Source organism: Lolium perenne, chromosome 1 (assembly GCF_019359855.2).
Source record: "Lolium perenne isolate Kyuss_39 chromosome 1, Kyuss_2.0, whole genome shotgun sequence".
Taxonomy (NCBI): domain Eukaryota; kingdom Viridiplantae; phylum Streptophyta; class Magnoliopsida; order Poales; family Poaceae; genus Lolium; species Lolium perenne.
The window spans coordinates 177,138,330-177,145,755 of record NC_067244.2 but is presented as its reverse complement, the minus strand read 5'-3'; the positions used below and the strand labels follow the sequence as shown (position 1 = coordinate 177,145,755).

General features: G+C 46.8%; 1 pseudogene; it reads right to left on the bottom strand.

The window, feature by feature from the left end:
* Positions 1 to 778: 778 nt before the first annotated feature.
* Positions 779 to 2,429, bottom strand: LOC127313959 (AAA-ATPase At3g28510-like; annotated as a pseudogene).
* Positions 2,430 to 7,426: the final 4,997 nt, after the last annotated feature.

Below are 7,426 nucleotides of genomic sequence, written 5' to 3'. Positions count from 1 at the left end.
ATTGAGCTTGGAGAAAGAATTCGTAGCATCAAGACATGAGAAACAAGCAAGCACCTTCTGATTTGAGTCACTGAAGCGATGATTCATCTCAACACATATTTTTTCAATCACAACATAGAAGATTTCAGCCCGATAATAATGAAGATTGGTGATGGTCCTGCCCTCGAGCCTATAGCGACCTCGAACTGGTATTTCATCAACCATATTTGGCACCGAAATACATTAGGAAACGCGGAATTGTTGGACCTCTTCAAAAAGATTGTCCCAACCACTATCTTTCATTGTGGCCAACAACCGGAATTTTACATCATGAACTAATTCCATGGCATTCACAATACTCTTATCCTTTTTCTGCAAAACTCGTGAAAGATCATTTGTAATACCAAGAAACTTTATCATCGGCTTCAAAACAAGAGAAAATGCAAAACACTGCATCTTTTCAGCCCAACCCACAGCATGACTCGGATTGCGCCCATGTGCATCGACTGTGCTCAATTTTTTTATCATAGAGGCCCAATTTTCATCCAAATGAAGCGAAGTTTTATGATGTGATCTCCATCTAGTATGTCCAGGTCTAGCAAGGCTAATTTGTTGATTCAAGCCTCTTCCTGTAGATATTTCACCTCTCTCAAATCTATCCAAAATTTCTTTGTGACTTTCTTCAACCAATACTTCCATCTTTTGCAAGATGAACTTGATGTAGTCACAATCAAGGATACGTACTCAAAAATAAATCATGAACGTACGAGGAAGACGAAGTAGCAATAGCGATAGCAACTAGTTGCAAACGATGGGCAAAGAAATGAGCATAGAAAGCTGAAATTTTTAACATAAAATTGTAATTCTAATCATTTTTATTCTTTCTATTTTTCTCCTCTTCACTAGAGGAGCTGCTGTCATCTTCATCGTCATCCTCTTGGGCTTCCTCTTCATTCTCAGCTCCAATGGATGCTTTGGCCAATGCTTCTTCCTTTGCTTCTTTGAGTGCCTTGATCAACTTAGCCAGGCTGGCGTCCACATCTTTGGCTTTCGATTTGGGCATGAGGTTCTCGGCCACGTCGGCAGGCGACATGTCCACCTCCCCTAGAAGTTGTTGGATTTCATGGAAACGCTCGTGGTCGGCGATGTGCAGGTAGTTCTTGGCGAGCACCTTGAAGGACTCAAAGCAACAGTAGGACATCTCGATGTGCGAGTCCATCCTGCCCCGTCGGATGAGCGCCGGGTCTAGCTTGTCCTTGTGGTTTGTTGTGAAGACGATGATCCGCTCGCCGCCGCAGGCCGACCACAGCCCATCGATGAAGTTGAGCAACCCTGACAGCGTCACCTTGTTCTCCTCATCCTTGGCGTCCGGCGGGGCCATCTTCTTCTTTTTCTTGCTACTCTTGTCTTTCTTTTTCTTGTTAGTTTTGCGTTTGCCGGTGAGATCGATGGAGCAGTCGATGTCCTCGATGACGATGATGGACTTGCCGGTCGTCTCTATGAAGAGCCTACGTAGCTCGGTGTTGTTCTTGACCGCGGTGAGCTCGAGGTCGTAGACATCGTAGTCGAGATAGTTGGCCATGGCGGCGATCATGGATTCATGGTGGACTTGCCGGTGCCTGGTGGGCCGAAGAGCAGGTAGCCGCGTTTCCAGGCCTTGCCGACGGAGGCGTAGTAGTCCTTGCCGTCGCGGAACATGTCGAGGTCGTCGATGATGTCCTGCTTCTTGGCGGGGTGCATGCCGAGCGTGGCGAAGGTGGAGGGGTGCTCAAGCTTGACGTGGCTCCAGACGCGGCCATCCCAGCCGGACCAGTCGCTGCTGGGGTTGTTGGTGAAGAGGCGGCGCTGGCGGTTCCTGACGGTTGCGGCGCGGCCCTCGGCGAGGACGTGTGGTAGGTAGACGGCGTCGACGAGGCCGCGGTGGCGGTTGTGGAAGGTGAGGCAGTACGTGCGGCGCTCCTCCTCGTGCGCGGACCAGCTGATGACGTTGCTCCGGGGCAGCGTCTTGGTCTTGCGCCACCAGAGCTTGGCGCCGCGGAACTCGTCGACGACTTCCTCGTGATCGTCGACGGCGACGCTCATGCGGTCGCTGCCGGCGGCGAGGTCGGCGCGGAGGCGGCGGGCGCTGGTGGCGCAGGTGGCGCTGAGGTAGGCCTCGGCGGCGAGATTGGCCTCGCTGCGGCCGAAGGAGTCGGGGACGTGCTCGTCGATGGTGATGGTGACGTAGGGGGAGATTGCGGCGTGTAGACGGCGGGAGAGGGTGGTGAGGTACTCCTCGAGCTGGGCGGGGACGTACTGCTGCACCATGGACCAGAGGAAGATGAGGCTGGCCACCGCCGACCACAGCCCAGCCCAGCCGTAGCCATGGGCGTCGCCGGCGATCGTCTCCATATGCGTGGTGCTCTGTATCGGATACTGTTCTGCTGATCACTTCACTGAAAACAGGTCTGCAGGCATGTCTTTATAGCAAAAAAAAATATGGCGCACGTTGGCCAAATTAAACACTCTTTTTCAACCATCTTTTGAATTACTCGTGTTTTCTAACCAATGTTGTTGCGCGGAACCATCGATCGTGAAGGAATCCGAAGAAATTCCTGAATTGGGAGGTCCTTAGGAATTAAGCAATAAAGCATACGGCCTGGTCAAGGCTTATTCCAGGAAATTGCACACAGGTCAATCAGATCGCCCGTGTCCTCTCTGGCCCAACCCTCCCGCCACCAACCCTAACCCTCCCGCACCCCGCCCTCCGCCACCGCCACCGCCGGTAGCACCGCCGGGGGCAAAGTCCCTCGGGGCGTGGCGGCGGCGGGGGGCCTTCCTCGTCGCCGCCTGCAGATCGGCGGCCGGATCCCCACCTTCTCGATGCTTGGCGGAGCAGACGCGCGTGGGATGGGCGACGGCGGCGGCGGCCCTCCTCCCGTCGGCTGTCCCCTGGCGGACCGGTCGGCGCGGGTGGGATGGGCGGCGCTGCGGTCTCCCTCTTCTCGTCGGCTTCCCGCAGCACTCCGGCAGGGGTTGGTGGTGGGCGGCAGCAAGACCCTCGGTCTGCGCCATGCCATCCACCCCCGCCTCTCGTTGGTGCGTGGAGGCGATCTCGGGCATCTTCCGCGACACGAGGGCGCCCGGGGCAGCAGCCTTGGGTTTCACGGAGGAGGTGGCCTCTTCTTCGCCGGAGAGGGTCGGCCTGCGATTGGTGGTGGTGGATTTTTGATCTATCATCGCCAGCCGGCGGTGAGATGGAGGTGCATGGAAGCCGGCGATGGTGTCGCCGGTGGAGGGTTGGGTTGGCCAGCCCGGGATGGTCGCCGACGTGGGGGTCCGGCCTGAATAAAGGCGGCCGTCCTAGGGCCTCTCTTGCGTGAAGAGGAGGACCTACCGGAGGCTTGGACTCGTGATCTGGCCGGAGGGTTGAGTTCCGGAAGGCTCCGCCGGCGAATGTAACAGTGTTTTTCCTGGAGTTTGCTGGATCAGAGGTATTCGGTCGTGCGCACCCATGCGTTTATTCCGACCGTTTGGTTCTGGAGGGAGCGGCGCGAAGCTCTTTTTCTGTGTTGACATCAAGTGACTATGGATCCATGATGAAAGTCGGAAGAAGAGAATTTCATGAAGGCCGGAGGGGAGGACTAGCTAAGGGAGGTTCAAGTCTCCGCGCTGTTGAGGGGCTTGCTTGGTGTCCGGGCTTCACATCAGCGGTATGAAAGTGGGGGCGACAACACATGTGAAGCGCAGAGTCCTACCTTTCAGGGTAAAAATCCAAGGTCTGACCTTAACTGGTTGTGCCTGGCAGTGACCTTGGTGGAGGCATTGTTTTGAGAGTGGGGACTATCTTCAGGGTGAAAACCTAAGATCTTTGATCGGGCGATGACGGTGTTGGAGCACTGTTCCCTTCTTGGAGGCGTCGTTTTTTGGAGAGTCTGCAATTCAGGTGTTGTCATGGTGGTGGATGTATTGCTGTTGTTAGGTCCGTGATACTGTAGCGGGACTTTTGTTTCTTAGTTTTCTTTTCGTTTTTTTGGCTGTGTGCATCCGTAGTGCCATTAGGGTAGTGCGTTGTTGCAGAGGCTGGGTGTAATTGGTATCTCTCGATATTAATATATTCCCTTTATCGAAAAAAAAGCAATAAAGCATACAAGAACTTGCCGGCCAAGCTTCCATGTCGATCCACGAATGACATGTGCTTCACATAAGAATAAAGTTCGAGAATCAAAAGGGAAACACGCTTCGACCTGCTCACGCCGTCACGCGTCATTGGGAGCAGGTGATACCCCGTGCGTGGACTGGACGACGCCAGGCAGGGGCAACGTTGATGTGTGATCTTCAGTTCCGAAAATATGAATTCCGACAGCATCACTGTCCGTTGAGAAAGTGTCAGGTGAATTCACACGCCCAATCGATAGAAACAGGGCCCCCAAGTTCCTTGGACGACGGCATTTTCTTCGTAACGTTAATAGTGGTGTTGCACGATTAAATTCTCTTTATATGGACTTCTAAGTCTTACTTCACTAGATCGATTTTGATTTTTTTTTTCTCATGGTTGTCCTGAGAAGGTTTGTCCTCGCAATATTTTCCGGTTGCTATGTCCTCGATAATACTGATTCTTACTCTCAGCTCCCCAATAGTCTAGGTTAAACTGTTTGGTTACTTTTGCTTAGCATACTGGTGTTGATACTTTTGCCGATGTTGCTTGACTACTTTAATTGCTACACGTAACATTAACATTACGGCTTAAATTAAAATTATGTAAGAACCTTCGCTGGTATCTACATGTTTATGATTTGGATTTTTCTTCGGCTGTCTTCACACGAGTACAAGATTGTGTCATGAAAAAAGAGAGTTAAGATTTGCTTGTTTCTATTAGATTTTATTTTTTAATCGCTAGAGACAACGCTCATGTATCTCTACAATGTAGTATTTACTAATATAATGTATATATATGGTGTTGATTGTAAGCAAAGGTTTACTGAAAATTATTTTTTCTAAATTCCGGGTTCTATATAGAAATGATTTCAACATCAATAATCAGATTGGGTCACCTGACACTCTTCCATAGTTCAATAATTAAATGGCGCGGCCAGGCCGTAAGTATGGGATTCGTTTGCCCTCGCTCAAGTACAAGTTTGATGATTGGGAGACGGTGTGTGATACGGGCATGAAGGCCATGGTGAAGTCCAATTTTAGGCCTCCACCTAGCTAGTTATCTTATTTATCGTATTTTATGTCTATGGTCATATGTGGGCCAATTAGGGTTTTTATTGAGTTGAGTCAGTTTGGTTTGGGTCTGTCCAAACCAAGGTAGAAAGGCACAATAGGGGCTGGTCGGCCACCCCCTCATATAAGGGTGGGTGCGGCTAGGTTTTAGAGTTAGAACCAGTTTTGAGTTAAGTCTAGACACTATCGCGTGTGTGTTTGGTGAAGCATCCCTCCGGGGACGGCACCGGCGTTTATCTATTATCGTTGATGTGGAGGTTCTTGTGTTCATCAAAGATTGTCGTGCTTTGGTCTTGAGGCGTGGTGATCTCCATCACGTTGCTTGCTGAATTTATCCCCTACTTCAGGTTGCATTCCGTGCGTAATTAGCGATATCTATCTAGTGGGTTCTCGCTGTGAAAGATCATATGTTGCTCGATTAGTGGCGGTTGATATAATCAAAGTACCCATCCGCTTTAAGTGATTTACATGATCTCATGGTCGAAGGACTAGGTAACTATGTATCGAAAGCTTATAGCAAGATGAACTTAATGACTTGATCTTATGCTACGCTTATTATGGGTGTGTGTCCATTATATCATTCACTCAATGATATAACCTTGTTATTAACAACATCCAATGTTCATGATCAGGAAACCATGATCATGTATTAATCAGCAAGCTAGTTTAACAAGAGGCTTACTAGGAACTCTGGTTGTTTACACAACACACGTGTATCAATATTTCCGGTTAATACAATTATAGCATGTGGTGTAAACATTTATCATGAACACTAAGATATAACAATAACTACTTTATTATTGCCTCTCGGGCATATCTCCAACGGTCTACCACTTGCACTAGAGTCAATAATCTAGTTTACATTTGTAAAGATATAATACCTTGGCCTTCTGGTGCTTATCATGTTTTGCTCACGGGAGAGGTTTCAGTCGATGAATCTGACATGCTCAGAAACGTATGTATTTTGCAATTATTTTGCGTCTCCACGCATCACTCATATTCCAAATGAGTCGGCATTAATCGTATATGCTTAGTCTTTTGGTGGAACGTTAATTCCGCGGTCTGACATATGTCACTAATATTGTCACATACAATATAGCTTCAAAGTTCTAACACTACCGAAACTACACCAAGTTCTCAAAGAACTCCTTGACTCAAACACCCTAGGTCATTGTCAAAACAATGACATACTCTGCCTTCGTTTGTAGAATCCGTCACAATATTTAGAACTAATCTAAATCTAGCATTGTGCTACCTTTTAATGAACACAATTGATATTGAAATTTATTTTTATATGTGACCAAACTAATATCGATGCAACGCCTTACATCGATTTGTTTGTCATTACCTCATAAAAAACTATATATCCTTGGCTCTTCCAAAGTACTCAAGGATATTCTTACTATTTTCCAATGATCATCGCATAGATCATTCTGATATTTTCTCCTAACTCTTCAGAGCATAGGACATCTGATTTGCGTACATATTTTCCGTGATCTAAAATCACTCATGTGTTTTTACTCACTGAATATCAAATACAATCAAATCTTGTTAAACCTTCACATGGAAAGGAACACCTTCTTAATGTTTTCGTATTGAACTATTTCGATATTCATCCTATGTACTTTGACTTAAACTTACTATGCGATTCAATCTATCTTCATAGATCTTGATGCTTAATATGTTTTAGTCAATATCCTTTCATTGAAGTTAATTCACAATAAAACCTTTTAATCACATCAAGTACATAATTACATTATTTATAATCAATGATATGTCATCCACATATAATATTATAACTATGCCTTAGCGCTCTCACTTAATTTCTTGCAAATGAAAGCATCTTCATCCTTTCTCATGAAATCAAAACTCTTTGATTATTTCATCCGGTGAAGATTCCAACTCCTTGATACTTACTTCATTCAGTGAAGTTTGTATACCTATCTAGTATTCCACAGACTAGCAAAACTCTTGGTTTGTATCTAGTATACATCTTTTATACATACTTCTGGTAAGGAATGTATTTCTGCCATCCTACTATCATATCTCATAAAAGAAATATGTAGCGATTACTAGAATAATCCGCATAGACTATAACCATCGCTACGGAAGATCTAATCTTATTGTAGTCAACTCTTTGAACTTTATCGTAAACAACTTTTCGACAAATTGAGCTTCTTCAACGATATTCCATCCAAGTCCATCAATTTTATAGATCCATTTACTTTCAAAAAATATT